The sequence below is a fragment of the Oryzias latipes genome, chromosome 6 (genome assembly GCF_002234675.1).
Source record: "Oryzias latipes chromosome 6, ASM223467v1".
NCBI lineage: Eukaryota > Metazoa > Chordata > Actinopteri > Beloniformes > Adrianichthyidae > Oryzias > Oryzias latipes.
In genome coordinates, this window is record NC_019864.2 from 415,735 (window position 1) to 432,782 (window position 17,048).

At 41.6% G+C, this 17,048-nt stretch overlaps 2 protein-coding genes across 5 annotated transcripts in view; one reads left to right on the plus strand and one right to left on the minus strand.

Moving 5' to 3' along the window:
• The window catches only part of LOC101159313 (aryl hydrocarbon receptor nuclear translocator-like protein 1), a 32,529-nt gene extending 22,358 nt beyond the window's left edge, over window positions 1-10,171 (minus strand). The window contains exon 1 of one of the 2 annotated variants that reach the window (XM_023955409.1): window positions 9,684-10,171. The gene's annotated coding sequence lies outside the window, so the exon portion shown is untranslated. The remainder of the gene's footprint in view (window positions 1-9,683) is intronic. The other variant, XM_004084185.4, reaches the window with a different exon arrangement.
• Window positions 10,172-15,919: 5,748 nt separating this feature from the next.
• The window catches only part of LOC101162415 (liprin-beta-2), a 106,736-nt gene continuing 105,607 nt past the window's right edge, over window positions 15,920-17,048 (plus strand). For 2 of the 3 annotated variants that reach the window (XM_023955413.1, XM_023955414.1), the window contains exon 1: window positions 15,921-16,058. The gene's annotated coding sequence lies outside the window, so the exon portion shown is untranslated. Of the gene's footprint in view, window positions 16,059-17,048 lie in introns of all 3 variants that reach the window. The other variant, XM_023955412.1, reaches the window with a different exon arrangement.

Below are 17,048 nucleotides of genomic sequence, written 5' to 3' on the forward strand. Positions count from 1 at the left end.
TCAATTGTCCATTGTGCTGGACAATGTTGAAGTGAACAGGTCACATGATGTCAGTCTGGTCACATGATGTCAGTCTGGTCGCTGATGGCGTCCCATTAAAGGTCACGAAGAAAGCAGGTGTTGCCACAAAATTCAGGCAGAAACCAGGAAAAGATTCTCAGACATTTCATTGTGTTTTGCACAGTTGAATGACAGTAAATATGTTTCTGCACAGGATCTGAATCCTGATATTGACGGTCGGGTGAAGTTTCAGGAGAGAACGGAGGTTAAATTCTTATGTTCACAAATGTTAGCAGGTTTAATTTAGTTTAATTTTTAATGGTTTGGACATTTACATTCAAGGCACGGTGTTTCTTTTATTTTCTGTAGCCCCTCTTGATTTTATTATCGGGATTGCTTCAGTGTCCGATGTCAAATATTCAGTCTGTAAAATTGAATAGATCAACTTTTTTTGAAGTGAAATTAAATTTATTTGAGATCCATTGGCCCCAAGTGATTAGGCTACTGTGTTGGTTGAGGCATTTTTTTCAACTGAGTAAAAAAACTAAAACAAAGCTGTTATTTTGCTTTTACGTTATTGGTCTGGCCCACTTGAGATCAGACGGGCTGAATGTGGCCCCCGAACCAAAATGAGTTTGACACCCCTGATGTAGATGGAGCCTACTCAGTCATCCGCGAGTGCAACAAACAAACTACTGTCCAAACTGTCACTACTGCTCAGGTAATGTGATTTAATCTGAGGACTAGGCAAAAATGAGGGTTAACCAATTAAAATAGAACAAAAATGTGAATTTGTTATTCAGAATCTGTTTGGGCAAAGTTTCTGACAATAAAAAGGAAAATCAGGCAGGAGGCCAAAGGACATTTAATGAGAAATGTCTTAGGATTAAAAAAAGACAATGATATAAATTCTTAGCCAAATGGGAACGTCTGTATCCCATCTTGGAAAACTTCTTGCTATACTGTATTGTGCAGATTGCAGTTTCACTTTAAGGCAGAAATCTAGAACAACACTTCCTAAATGCAAGGAGAGCAAGCTTTAAAGAGGCCCAGCAGTTGGTGGAAATCTACATTTAACATGAAGCCATAAAGGAAAAGAAATTCAGATATGACAGAGGTTTTGTTCATTTGTAAGATAGAAAAATGCAAATCTTTGTAAACATGAGCACAAAAACCTCTCCTCAGATCTTTAACTCAGAGTAGCAACGTTAAAATGAAGTTATCTTTTTCTGTCACTTCTCACAGATCAGACAAATGTTATCCATTTGTCAGTAAAAAGGCAAAAAAAAACAACAAAAAAACAATCCTCTTTTTTTATTTTTTTTTATTAAGCCAGGTTAGAAGAGCAGAGGCTCCAACCTAAAACACCAGGACAAATATTTGAGTATGCATCCATGAAAAATGACTTTGTAAAAAATAACTTGCAGGTTTTCTTGCAACCACTACACGAGTGAGGGACACCAGAAAACAAACTAAACCCCTGTGAATTCCCTCAGCATCTGTTGAAAAAACATCCACTTCTAAGAGAGTTTCTTAGAAATGTATCAGGTTTTTATTTTTTATGAACTTCTTTTTTTTCCTGGTTGGGGTAGAGGGGGTGGGGGTTCCCCAAATCTCCACAGTATGAAAGCCTTAGATGTGCAACACACCAGATCAGCAACTTTTGATTTCTTTGGTAACCTGCCGCCCTAGTTAGGGTTCTATCTTGATGAAACCTACAGCGCCGGTGGACCTGAATCAGGTCATGATGTTGTTCTGCTCTAAGAGAGAAGCATGAAGACGGCCTTTTTTTTCTGTTTCAACTATCAGACGTGGCAGTAGGACTTTGCACTGATAAAATGAACTCAGGAGTTGTTTTAAAAAGGCGGAGGATTGATTATGCCTTCAGGTTTTCAAAGCCTGGCTGCTCATTTGTATGGACAAATAGTTCTGTTGGGTCTCCTTAGCCATCTTTCAGGAATGAAGCAACTTTTCTCCAGAAGGACAATTAGACTTTAGTATTTGCACCCCAACCTTCACTGAAGACGAATATAGAAAAGAACCAATGCAGGACAAGATTCTATGGCTCTTTCCTGATCCAGCAGAAGAAAAATCCCTGTCATGAGTGAACACTGAAAGAGCTGGTGCTAAAGGGAAAACTAGGTCACCCAGTCTCTCTGGTCCCCGGCAAGCCAAGCTCAATTTCCATCCACCACCTACTTCCACCTCATCAGTGAGTCAGCAAGCCATTCAGCTTCAAGTGGCTCTGCCACACTCCACACCCACTCAGTTAGTCAGGAGGCAGCCAGCAAGCGTGAAGAAAGCAAGAAAATAGCCAAACTAATCCAATGCCAAACCTCCTGGACACCTCCTCCCAATCCCACCGATGAAGAAAGGGCTTCACCAAAACCACTTAACCAAAATCTCTAATCACCCTGTAAAAAATGACTATTTTTGGCTAAGAATATTGCTGTATTTTAATGTTTAATATGTTTTTCATTTGATATGCCCTTACCGTTGGGTTACATGACAACACTAATTAATGAGGTTGAAAAGAGCTGTATTTTTGTTTGGTTAATGCCTCCCCCCCTTTTTTTTCTATTCGCTTCTCTAACGAGAGGAAACCACAGACGGACATTACTCAATATGTTAAACTGAAACCCAACAAAATAATGGAAGCCATCATGCCTTGGTGTGAAATGAAAATGATAGTGGGGATTACTGAAAAACATGGGGCTCTCTCTGCTTGCATGTGAACCCTGGTGTGGTTTACCAACAATGTGAAAGCCAAAGGAACCACAGTGAAAGTGCATAAAGGACAGGAAACTGGGATGAACTGAGCCATAACCATGAATTGATGCACCTTCCCTCCAACAGGTCTGAACTACAGGGAGAGGTTGCAACAGGAAAGTCTCTTCAAGGACAAAAACATTAGCCAAACAAATGTGATAATTAAACGTGACATTCTGCTTGTTGTAAGAGGAAACATGAACCAACAGCTCTGCTGGATTATGATTGATGTAATGGAAACAATTCTAATGGAATCCATTTGTTTAACACTCAGTTGGTGCATTTGCCGTGTTCACAATGAACTTTTTTATTCCGCTTAAAAAAAACAAACCAAAAAAAAACAAACTAGAAAATATCCAGATATTTGGAAATGGACTGATTTGACCATTTCTGCCAGTGGGTTCAACAGCTCTATACGGTCCTGATGACCGCCAATGCGACACCGGGCCACCGATACCTGCTCGGTGGCTCGGTGGAAAACGGTCCTTACTGAGACTGAAAGATCGTTGGATCAAAGCCAAGGGTGGGTCAAACTAAACTCTAAAAGTGGCTCCACTGAGCATTATGGGGGTGGATTAGTGGGGTTGAACCACCAATTGGCTCCTGAGTGCAGTGGTGACTGCAGCTCATTGCGCCCCCAGGGGAGGGGTCAAATGTACACTTAGGCGCGTAACCCCTGAAGGGGCTTTAACATTGCTCTTTAAAAAAAAAAAAAAAACTCTAGATTAGGCCTGCACAATATACCGCAAATTTATCGTTATCGCGACATCAAGCTGTGCAATATGCATACCGCAAAAGACGGCGAAAATCGCAATAAATGTTTACCTTAAATGTGCTAAAACAATCTCATGGCAGCTTGAAATATTGAACAAATGAAACAAATCCCTTTATGCATTTAACCAATCGGAAGGACCCGTTTACGTTGTTGATCAATCAGATGAGCCCTTTTATGTTTGCCTCCTATGTCGACGAGGGTCATTTGGAGTATAATTTTTAAACTGTTGCAGTGTAATGGAAATTATGTTTTTGGTTGTTTTGCTATTTGTTTATATACCGCGAATTATATCGTTATCGTAATATTAATCAGCAATATCGCATTTCGCGAGTTTTCCTCATATCGTGCAGCCCTACTCTAGATGTCAACTTCACAAAATGCCACAACAGAATATTTACATCCTCTTATCAGCCGTTTCACTGGCTTGCTTTTTGCGATTAAGCAACAATACCCAGAATGCATTTGATCAAGTGATGAACTGAGTAGTTGGACAGTAGAAAAGAATTACAACACAAAACAAGTTTTCTTTGTTTCCCTAATGAATGGAGTTAAGTGAAGGTGAGTCTGAGACATGAGAAGATTGAATTCAGTACTCCTGGAACTGAACCACATTCTAGCTGTGATTTGGGTTCATTTGAGTTTTCATAACCTCCAAAGTGGAATTTTGAGTTCTTTGACTTTGAGCTGAATCTAAAAATAATTGAAAGAATGTAAATATCAGATATTGTTTATTGATATTATCCAATAGGTGCTTGAAAACATTCAGCAAAAATTTAATTGTGTGCATCATAACCAAAAGGCTTTAAAAAATACTTAGTTCCAACTGTACATACTCTTCCATTGTGGAATGGAAAGTTTTTAGTGTATGCGAATATTCAAAGAATGAAGAAAAAATGAGAATTTGGACCAATGACAGCAATGTTAATGTAATTCCAGGAAAATCCAAGCCAAAGTAATGATTAATGCTTTTGGGATTACCAATCTGTTACAAAAAAAACAGGACAATGGCCAAAGGGCACAATTATCAGAAGAGTGCCCATTCAAGTTGGCCTTTTAGAGCAAATGTTGAGCACAAACAGAGAAAACTGCACTTACCCACACAGGTTACAGTTCAATTCCCTTGAAATCTCTTCTGCTTATCAATGTGTTGTTTCACTAAAATAAACCACATTTCAATATTCCACTAAAATGACCCAGCTGTCAATGAATGGCGAGTCTGTTTTTGGTCATAAAACCCCAAAACAGCCCTAAAGAGAGGCTTCTCTAAGGAATAGAAAAGGTGTTTGAACTGCATTTCAGCTCTGCAGCATTAAACAGCAGAGCAGCAGGTATTTATCCAGCACTAATCCCCCTGGAAGCGACTGAAGCAGGTAGATAAACACTTTTTATAATCAGAGCACTGCACCTGTGGTCATTCCCCTTTTCCTTACAGCAGTCCTTTGACAGACTAAGATTTCAAAGGGAACTCTGGGAAAATGTATCTAAACGGACCAATCAGAAATCGGCGTCTGGAAAAGGCTGCATGTTCTTGAATAATGTAGTTTTGATAAGACTAACAAACTGCATGGGGGCGGGAACCAAGGAAATGCATTTGATCAACAGCTTTATGATTAGATTTGATTCAACATTTTTCAAACTTTCTTTCCCAAACCAACTTTATTGATGACTGACTTAAACTGTACCAAAGATGAACTTTTATCAAAGTTATGAACTTCTAATTAAAAAAGAAAGCAACGCAAGAAATTGTCTTGAAGGAAATCAATCCTTGCATTTCTTGCATGACAATCCATCTCAGCATGGTTTTGGCCTCGGTTCAAAGCCCCACCGTGTGGAGCTGGCATGTTCTCGCTGTGCATGCTTCCTCCCAGAAAACATGCTTCACAGGTTTATTGATTCTAACTTCAAATTGTCCCTGCATATGGGTGTGTATGGGGCTGGCAACCTGTCCAGAGTGTATCCTTCCTTTTATCCAGATTCTGCTCTGGCAACCCCTATGACTCAGAAAGGATGGATGATACATTTGTTTTAGTCAGCGTGAAAGACCCACTTGGATGAAATTGGGGTTTTTAACATGTTCTTGTAGTATTTTCTGATGATGGAGGACACATATAAAGAAAATTCAGCTCAAAATTGCATTTCTGAGTATTCCCTTATACAAGTTGTTGAAAATCAGGGGCAGACGAAAAGATGTTAGAAAAAGATGGCATTTGTGATGCAGAAAACACACTGGATTGGCTACAAGCTCCCTGCTCTGACCTCTCAGCATGGGCGGGGCTTCACATCAACAGTCCCGCCCACAAGTCAGAGGTGAATATCGAACAATCTACAGAAACTATGTCCTCAAAAGAACGTTTGTTTTTTTCCTAAAAGAGGCATCCTCATCCTTAATTAAAAGGCTGGGAACGATTTTACAATAAATCAAAAGGTGATCAGAGTGAGAATTTAATGCTTTAAATGATTCAATTATGAAACAATATATTTAAATGTCTGAACTTTAGGAATCATGCTGTAGATCCATAGATGAAAACCCATTTATGAACATTTAATCTATATTTTTAACGTCTTTTAGTTAAAAAAAATGAATTTATAAACCCTCAAGACTCGTTCACAGGTCATGGTTTTGCAAATTTTGTTCGCACCAGGACACATTCATGATCTCTAAAGGAGACCGTCAGCAGAGATGCAGCCAATGACCCTGTGTTTGGAGCAGCAGGCTTTTCAGATTGTTGACTACTGAAACGCACAAGTGTCCAATATGATGTCAATACAGTTTCACTGTGAGCATCATTGTGCTGCTGGCATGTGCAGCCACGCCAAAAACACACACATCCTCATCCGCACTGCTAACAAACATTTGCAAAGGCCGCTGCATTTTCTCTAGGCATGTACAGCAGCATAAAGGGAGAAAAGCACCGGCCATCTTTACAGTTCTCAAACACATCCGTCAGAGAAATCAATCGAAAAAGCTCAGACTCTTAAAGCTGTGAAGGAGAGCATCAAACCCAGTTCAAAATCAACTTTATTTGAAACTTTTCAGCTCATCAGATCCAAAATCCTGTGCCTCCACCTTTCTACTGAGTATAAGGAAGAGATTGTGTTTTTCATGGAGTCAATTCAGAAAAATGTGTTGTAAAGGTAGATTTGTTTACACCTCGTGGTCAAGTTTAACCAATCATTACAGTTATTCAGACGTCATTAAGTTAGATGGAAAGAAACTTTGATCCAAAATTTTGATTGTGTATTTTTGGTGTTAAACTTGTAAAAACGACAGATCACAGCAAAAAAGGAGAAGAAAAAGTTTCAAAATCTTATTTAAACAATGCAAAAGAATTGCTGGACATTTCTTTAATTAAGCATAAATTATATATATATAAAAAAAAAGCAGCTACCTACTGCATCTCCAAAGATCACATATGTCACTCAATTCCTGGAAATGATCTAAAAGTGATTCTATGTTTAATGCTGAGTCACTTTTTCCTGCTTTATGTGAACATGTGTGGTTTCCCACAGAAAGTCTTTATTTTATTCAGTCATTTTCTAGACTAGCAGGACAAACTAATTACTTTTCATTAAGTCAGTGTTATGATGACCAGCGTGATATTGGTGGACATTTGCTCTGTCCGAAGCCAACTGTTACGTCATTAACGCCTTATTATTACCCTACATTTTCTTTATGAAACCCTCCAAAGTTTGCCTTTTCAAATCCAATCTGCTAGAATTTCAGCTGACTCACTTTAGTGCCTCTCCAGCTTAACACCATAGCCTTTTAAATAAAAATGCATAGGTGCATTGTTCTAAAATGTATGGCACATCTTGAACAAAAACAAGACTAATGCATTTTTTTTAAATACCTTAGTCATCTTTCACAAAAGTCTTTGTCACAGAGTCAGAACATGCAAAGTCAGGGGTAAATGGTAAATGGCGTATACTTATATAGTGCCTTTCTTCCTACAATGACAAAGTGCTTTACAGTCACAGACCCATTCACCCAGTCACACACACATTCACACACTGGCGCCCGCCTCCCACCAGAGGCAAGGTGTGGTTTAGTGTCTTGCCCAAGGACACTTCGACACATGGGCGTGCAAGGCGGGAATCGAACCTGCAACCTTACGATCATGGGACGACCGCCCTATCACTGCAACACGGCCGCCCCTCTACAAGCTTCAACACTTAAGAGCCATTCAGGTCCATTTGTTGCTGACCACAACCCAATAAACGCCACAAAGTCTGACTTCACCCTTTAAGAAAATAAAACATTTATATTTAGGTTCTTGTTGTTATTATGATATATATAGATCGACTGTTGCATAAATAAAACTTAAAGCTAGGATTTCATATTTTCTAAATATGAAGTGGTGTATCACTTTTGACAGAGTTTAAAATGACTTCCTTTCAAAATAAAAAACACCCCGTGTCATTAAATCATCTCAATGCAGCAGATTTAGTGTAATTGTAGTATAATGTCAAGAGGATTTTAAAAAACACTGTTGATTTTAATGTTTGTGGTACAGCCAGAAATGTGAAAAACTAACTAATCAAAATTAAATCAGAGCCAATTAAGAAATCCTTAATGTATTTTTAACTATCCGGTGCACTTAAAATCCTTGAAGTTGTTAAAAGAAAGAAAAAGAAAATCTGACTTAGGAACCACTACACCTCAACTCCGGTTGTGATCACCCATCTTTACTTGAGTTTCTGTGGAGCATAAACCTGTCAAAATGTTTCAGTCTGTTCTGTATTTCCACATCTGTGAATGAGTTGAATAAAGTTTGAGTTAGTCTACTTTTTAGCCCTACTGTACTACTTTATTGTTTCTTTATCCAGACTGACTTTAGCCCTTTATCCATGGCTAAAAGAGCCTCGTGTGGCAGCGGAGGTTATTTGGACGTTTTTGATCCAAATCCCACAGTTTACATTGTTTACATTAAAAATGTTGAGTGAAATTAAAAGACTTGAGGAATAATACCCTTCAAATGAATATTCCTGCAGACCAACAAAACCACATGATTCTCCAGAAGAATGTCTGATGACAGAAACACTTCAGAACTTCTCCTTGGTTTAATTTTCATGTGCAGTTTGGTGTAAACAGCGGCTCAGACAAGAGAGAGAGCAGCTTTTGCTGAGTCATCACAAGCTGCTGCTGCTGCTTTCTAGATGCTATCGTGAAGATCAGCACCAAAGCAGCTGCAGCGTCACGTCTGAGGTCCAGTCAGAACCACGACGAGCCCGGTACCGAACGGTAGACCCGCCGAGACTGATGCCGGCTGAGCAGCAGGAAAGGGAGGCACGAGCCTGACTCGAGACGGACAGTCAAAAGACGTCAACTGAAAAAAACAAACATTTCAATATATGGATCCCGTCTACTCAGCTCTGATTGAACCGTAAGAATACAAGCTTGATGGTTGCAGCACGATGATGAGGAAGGAATCGAACCACAGACCGCCGAGTCCCCAGTGAGTTGGGGTGGGAGACCAGCGGGGTCCCTCCGCAGTCAAACCCTGTGGCGGGGCTCAGACCGGGGAACCCCGGCTGCTCCGGAGCCACAGCGACATCCATCACTCTCTGCCAATGAATTCCAGCACGAACACTTCAGAAGACGCACGCGCGTGGCGTGGGGTTGCGACAACAAGCGGGTCCGCTCGGTTCCGTTCGGTTCTCTGCGGACAGATGTGGTTCTAGGAAATTGCAGCAGCAGGTTGGATGCTGTCGAAGAAACCGTGCGCCGAGCCCCAGTCCCGGCCTTTTTTTTTTTTTTACATCGTTAGCCTGCTAGCGCGGTGGCCGCGGTTGACCGTCCGCCGCTCGGTCACGCCTGGGCAGCGTTATCCAGCTCACGGGCCGGTGCTTCCCCGTCCCGGAGCCTCTTCGTAGCCCGACAATAGCTGGCAAAGAACGAGCCCGCACCAAAAGCCCGGCGGCTTCTGCTCCCGTAATCCAGAACACAAAGTCATCTTAGCGAGCTAATATTAGCACACAGCTGCTAACTACGGAACGCTAACTCCGAGACTTGGCCGCCGAGCTCCCGCTGACATGACTGCACAGCGCCGGGAAAACATCGAAGATCTCCACCGTGATTTAAACCCAGCCGAGTCACACAAAAAGACAAAGCGTTCGCTCGCCCTCAATTAGTACTTACAGACCGCCCGGAGTGACCCGTGGATCCATGGACAGCCGCCGGTGAGAAAGCAGTAGAGACACACAGAAGAACTGTGACATAAACGATTTTCAATCGGTGACCCACTTTCTTTTCACCGTCATGCCTGTCGGACCACTAACCTAGTTTTTCAGCCAATAGCGTTTGCTCATTGGCACTGGGTATTCCTCCGACCAATCAAACGCAAGCTTAGTCTGGAGAACCATGATTGACGTGCTGATTGACCAATGAGAGGAGAATTAGCCTAGGAATGCAGGGGCCAGTTATGTGTGCGTCTGTGTGTGTGAAAAGGAAAAGACTGAACCAAGCCGAGAGCAAGTACGCTCGTAACACTTACTGGTCCCGAGCCAAAAAAAATAAAATAAAACAAAGAAAGATAAAAAAATCACACATGAAATGTCAACTAATTTAACAGAATTACGGATACATCAGGTGGACAGAAGATAAAAACTGAACATAATTCAAGGAGTAAAGTAACAAAACATTTTAAGTCAGTATCTGTTTTTATTGATTGTGTTCATCTAAAAAAATGATTTCCATTAAAGTCATCATTACTTGAGTTCAAGCATTTTTTTAAATTAGAAATAGTTGCCGGAAAAATATTTGAGGAGCCTTCAAAGAAAAAAACCTAGTTTAGATTTACAGATTTAGACAAGTTGACTTTATACTTTCACTCCCTCTTCTGGCCATAAATAGTAATGATGCCATTTCTAGATTAACAATAAAAAAAGACTTGTATTACTAAACTTATGCTTGTCATACGGTAATTGATCCCTTCAAAGAAGGAAAAGTGAATTAATGTTTATTGTTTAAATGGTCAGTTTGAAAATAAATACTAACCCAATGAATATGCATTTTAAATATAAGATGTTTCTGACTTTGATGCAATAAAACATGTTAGTATTGTTTAAAACTACCTATTTGCTTTTTTGCTTCAAAAAGCTGTAAAAGTAGCAGCTGGAAGTTTAAAACAACACATTGTTGGCTCAAAAGAACAAAAGTTCTTTTATAGGTTTCTAAATGTTTTTTTGGTGTTGGCCATCCTATCTTTCTGATTTGATTTTACAGAAGAGCCCCTGCAGACCTTGAGGTCCTCTGATACTAGCCTCTCAGTTCTTCCAAAAGCCAGAACTAAAACCCACGGCGAGGCCTCGTTCCGTTTTTATGGATCTTTTCTGTGGAACATCCTCCCAGAGAACCTCAGGGTCACGGACACTGTTCATGTTTTTAAAGGAAGGCTCAACACCTCCCTTTTTTAATTTGGCTGAAATGTAGGATCTTTTTAGATATTGAATTTTTTTAATGTCACTTCTGTTTTTACTTCTTTGAATTTATCTTTTTAATGCATTGTCAACGATTGACTGTTTATTCATTTGATTGACAACCTTTTTCACTTTTATGTATTTGATTCCTTTTACATTTAGTTTTAGCTCCAGTGTTTTCCTCAGACGGATCCTCCACATCGGGGATTGGATCTTCTCGGTGAACAGGGTCGCTGCAGTGGGATCTCCTGGGTCTGGCTCCTTGCTTTGATCGGGGAATCCTAGCCTCCTTGAATAGGAGTTTGTGGGGCAAATGGTAAATGGTAAATGGCGTATACTTATATAGCGCTTTCTACCTTCTTACGAAGGCCCAAAGCGCTTTAATGTCACAGTCCCATTCACCCATGCACACACACATTCACACACTGATGGCGGCTCCGCTGCCAAACACTGGCGCCAACCTCCCACCAGAGGCAAGGTGGGGTTCAGTGTCTTGCCCAAGGACGCTTCGGCACATGGGCGTGCAAGGCGGGAATCGAACCTGCAATCTTACGATCATGAGTCGACCGCCCTACCACTGCACCACGGCCGCCCACAGGCGAGGGACTCAACCTCAAGGGACTGTGCTGTCCTCTCTCCTGTTCACTCTGTACACATAGGACTTCACCTACAACTCCCACCTCTGACACCTGCAGAAGTTTTCAGATAACGGTGCTATTGGGGGCTGTGTTTCAGGGGGGGGGCCATCTCTGACTTTGTTAGCTGGTGTGAAGTTAACCACCTGCTGCTTAACACCAGCAAGACAAAGGAGCTGGTCCTGGACTTCAGGAGGTCCTCACCATCACAGTCACCGGTGACCATCCAGGGTTCAGACATTGAGGTCGTGGACACATTTAAATATCTGGATGTTCACCTCAATAACAGACTGGACTGGTCCAACAACAAGGATGCTTCATCTGCTGAGAGACTGAGATCGTTTGGTGTGTGCAGACAGCTGCTCAGGCCTTTCTATCTATGACACTGTGGGGGCCTCAGTGGTCCTTTATGGAGTTGTGTGCTGGGCGGGGGGCAGTACAGAGACAGGAGGAAGCTCAACAAACTGGTTAGGAAGGCCGGCTCTGTCCTGGGCTACACACTGGAGTCCATGGAGGAGGTGGCGGACAGGAGGATGTTGGGTAAGCTAACATCCATCATGGATAGCCCCTCCCACCCCCTGCACCAAACTGTAGAGGCGCTGACCAGCCCCTTCAGCTCGAGACTGTTGCACCCTCAGTGCAAGAAGCAGCTATCGCGGGTCCCCCCCCCCCCACAGCCATCAGACTGTACAACACCGTGTTACAGTGACACTCTATGGACCAACGGGTGTTTTTCATTCATTCATTTATTTTTTTCTTGTTGCAGTTGTTGTTTTCAGTTGTTTTTGTTCTTAATTGTTATAGTGTGTAATTTGATTGATTTATGTTTTTGGTTTAATTTACTTCGTCATGCAGGTTGCAGATGTTCTTCTGTTGTTCTTACATAATGTTGCTCTGTTAAACCTGAAGATCACTTTACTTTTGCTTAAATGTCACTTTTGCTATTTGGATGTCTTTTCCCCATCCTGGGATAAATAAAGTCTTACCTTAACGCATCTTTTCTTATACCGTGGGTGGAATTCTAAGTATTTTAGAATCTTTCTTTCATTCATTTTTTTGTCTGGCTTTTGGTTTTTAATGTTGGAAAATGTTTTAATGTGAAGCAGCTAGAGCTACTTCAGTCAGAAAAGTTTTCTACAAATAAACTTTGATTTGATTTGATTGATTTGAAAGATTACATATATTTAGATTCCATCATTATATAAGCTCCTATTCCTTATATCAAATTAGTTTTGGTGAACAGACTGTTTTCTACCTTAAATTATTTGATTAACAGACGCATTTGTCAAGAATTTTGTTACATTTATTGCACTTCATCATTTGGATCTAAATCTCTTTACAGATTACTGCTGAACAAGGGGCTGTGAGTTTATGCTCCCTTCTGGCTGAACTGCCAAGTTTTTGTGGTACGGGGGGCTTCTTGAGCACATCCCTTCTATGGATAGGACTCCTTCATCCTGTTCTCTAAATGGGAAGATATTCTGCTGGGATCGCTTCACACACCCTTTGGCGCAAATTACCCCAATCACGCCATTTTCAGCTAGCATTATACTAACTGTATTAACTCATGGTGTAGCTTACTAAAGCACTAAAACAACTGTTCAAACAGCAATGAAAAAAACCTCAGTCAGAATGTTTACTTGTTTTTTTTTTAACTAAAACGGCTTTCCTCTCAAACCAAGTGTCTCCCTTCTTTGGAGAATGAGTGTAATAGATGCGTCTTCCATAGGTTGGGGTCACATCACCATCGTCTGGGGTTTTCTAGACAAGAGGGATGGAGCTATTTGCCCCTTGGCACCAATTGCTTCACTCTCCCCCAATCAGTACTTTCTCACCTATCTCACCTTTTTGAATTATGGTTAAAAAAAATCAGAACAAAGTCATTTTATAAATCATTTTTTAAGACTATAATTACCTGAATTTTACTTTTTTCCCCTCTGTTTTAGTCGTTTTAATCAATAAAACCAAACTTTAACACATAAATATCTTGCCATGTCTTTGAAAAAAGAAGCAAAGCAGTAGTTTTAAAGTTTTGTTAGGTTAACTAAAGTCAGTTCATAAAGCCCTATTTTCAACATTACTAAATAAATTACAGTCCTTTTTTTAAAGTTTGCATTAGTTGTAAAACCAAGACAAATTTGAACCTAAATTAAAGAATTCTTACTGACTAACTTTATCTGAATCCGTTTAACATTAAAACGTAAAAATAAATAAATCAAAGGCTAATTGTGTGAGACAGCAGTGAAATAATTCAATGCAAGTCCATAAAAGACACACCTGCAAAGATAGTTAAGCAGAAAAGGTGAAAGTCAAACTACTAAAACATTTTCTGAGCCACTTTTAATGTTTTGGTTTGAAACAGGACACATGGCTGCACACTACCACGTCAGATCGCTAGATGGCGCTGTCGAAGCGTGTCAAAGCAGAACTTCGATTCTTCCTTTTTACTTTAGAATGCGTTGTTTTTTGAAAATTGACATTTTTCACTTCCTAAGCTGCACCGACAAGGAAACTACGTTCGAAAGTCAGTGTTAGTAAGACTATGATAATAAGAGTTTAGATTTTTTTTCCCCAGAATTTTTTCCCCACATCATCCTTCCATCTTCTGCTCCCGCTGTGTCCTGCATGTACGACGGAGTTTTAGGGCCACGGTGGGGAAAAAAAATTCTGGCCAACGTGACGAGATTAAAGTCGTCATGTCGACTTTAATCTCGTCATGAAGAGAAAAAACTCGGCACAAAGTTTCGAGAAAAAACTCGTCGTGTCGAGATAAAAGTCGAAATAAAGTTTCGAGATTAAAGTCGCAATGTTGCGCGACAGCAGTGAAGCTGAGTCTTTCAGGAGTATTCAGTGTTATGGCTAATGTTAGTGAGCTAGTGGCTTTGTATTTAAGAGTTTACGACAGAGTTTTATGGCCACCAAAAAAAAAGTAATTTTATTAGGAGATAAAAACTCGTAAACTTACGGGAAAAAGTCATAGATTAACAAGGAGAAAACACCGAAGTTGTCTGTTTATCGGAGCCTAGCTTGAAGATGAAATATGTGGAGCCTTTTGTGAAGCTTTATTTCCGGATTATAGGTTTAAAACAAAGAGATTCTGAACCTTTTGGCGACTCAAAATCAGATTATTGTCAGTGGAGCCGCCTTTCCGGGGTTCGGTGTATTGTTCAGTGTCAGTAAAGCGGACTTTCATCTGTAAAATAAGGAGCTCAGAGAAACGTTTGGGTGTAGAGGACCGCTGCGGCCTTTATTCTCCTTTTCATTCACACACCTGAAGTTCATCTGTCACATTACGTCATGAATCTGTCATCCGATCACCAATGCGGAAGTAAACAGTGTTACATACGCCCACTGCTGCAGATGAAGCGACCCGTTTGATCATTCAAAAACAAAGATGAATGAAAATAGTCTGTTATATTAGCATTACAACGTTGAAATAGGCAAAAAAGTGCTGCTCCTCAGACGGAAGCGTCGCACAAACATAGAGATCTGGTCCTTGGTGGAGGAAGAAAGGATTCAAGCAAACAGCTGCAGGGACACCTGATGGCTTCATCATCGGGCTGCAGTGATCCTGCAAACCAACCATCAATAGATAAAACTTTAATGAATCGTAAATCAATCAAATGAGCCTCCAGACATTTGGAACATTATCAATAAACATTCAGCTCACCTGTTCAACAAAGTTTAGTCGGTCTGATCTGCTGCTGCGCGGCGTTCACCTGCTGCTCTGCAGGCTCACTTCCACAATCATCTCGTAAATTTACGAGTTTTTTTCTCTCGCGAGCAATCTCGAAACTTTATTTCGACTTTTATCTCGACAAGACGAGTTTTTTCTCGAAACTTTGTGTCGAGTTTTTTCTCGTCATGGCGAGATTAAAGTCGACATGACGACTTTAATCTCGCCACGTTGGCCAGAATTTTTTTTCCTCACCGTGGCCCTAAAACTCCGTCGTATGCATGTGCAGGTATGCAGGAGCAAAAAAAAGAAAAGGTATGCAGGAGCCCACCTGGAGGTGGGGGCGGGGTTCACCTACGACACCTGTCCATCACAGACACATTCACGCCTATTCACGCCTCAACTTCAGAAGCAGGAGAAAACCCACGCATGCGCGAGGAGAGCATGCAAACTCCACACAGAAAGGACACAGCCGGGGTTTGAAGCAGGACCGTCTCACTGTGAGAACCCCTGAGAACTTATGTGACTCCAAATTGACACGAATACACTATGTACGAGCGGTTCCTGAAGGCATCACGCTTATCACACAGGAGGCGCGCTCCGGCGCCGCGAACGCGCTTTGGTAAGAACTGTACCCAATGATCCGACCACTTGACGTGCGGGTGCTGCATCTGTGTGCGCGGGGCCGTGCGTGTTCCTGCTTTTGAGGGAACTTTATTCCAGAATTCCCGCGACGAACAAAGCAAAGGATTCTCGCGGACGAGGAGCAGAGGAGCCGCGTGCAGTGAGTAATGTCTCCAAACTGAAGCAGATGTAGTTTCAGGTCCGAGTGTCATTCAGCGGCGACAGCAGATGACATGGTGGAAGTTTGGAGGGCCGGTCCATGTGATCTGAAATGTGGTTTAGATTTCTATGAATCATCATCTCCGGTCTTAAGGTTTGTTTTGGTGCTTTTGCGCATGTGGAGAATCCCTGATGACAGGGAAGTCTACTTTCCTCATACAGACTAGTTAATCCGTTTCCACGGTCCCTGTACTCCATTTGTGGAGCATGTTTTTATGGAACCCCCCCGCTTCCATCAGTGACAGAGAGCTTGTTGTCGGTGCCGCTCCGCTGGCAGCCGCGTGCCTCTGTCAGCTGGAGGCTCCTAAATGACGTTTGACTCACGCGGAGACAACGCAGATCATTAGTTTCTGACAGCGCGCATCATGGGGCCGCACATACCCAAAGGCAGGGATTTCCAGGCAGATGCCCCCCGGGCTCAAGCATCTGCTGATCTAAATGGAGAAACGTTCAAACACAACCATGAATGCAGCGAATGGAGCGACCTTTCTGCTGCAAATCTCATGTAAAAGGTGAAGGAGGTCTTTGCAAGTGACGGCAGGGAACCGATGACTGATGTTCCGTTTGGGAGAAGGTGAATTACAAACAAGAACTTGCGTTAAAGAGCTGGAAAAATATAGTTTCTGCACTTTATATTGACAGAAAAATTAGCTGGTCTGTTGGTGGGTTTGTGCGCCATGCATATGCATGTGAGCGAGCGCGCGCGCGCAGTGGATCAGCAGAGGATGGCACTCATCCCCGTGATCAAAGCGGCTTGTGCATTTCTAAGAGCTTTCCTGTTCTCTGTTGTCATACAGGACCAGATGATGGCTCCGTCAAGTATCTGCTGCTCCTCACACCTCTCACTAACAGGAGGGCGATCAGAGCGCGAGCGCACAGAGACGCGCGGGAAAACACCCAAAACGCACAGGAAAGAGAGTGTGTGTGTGAG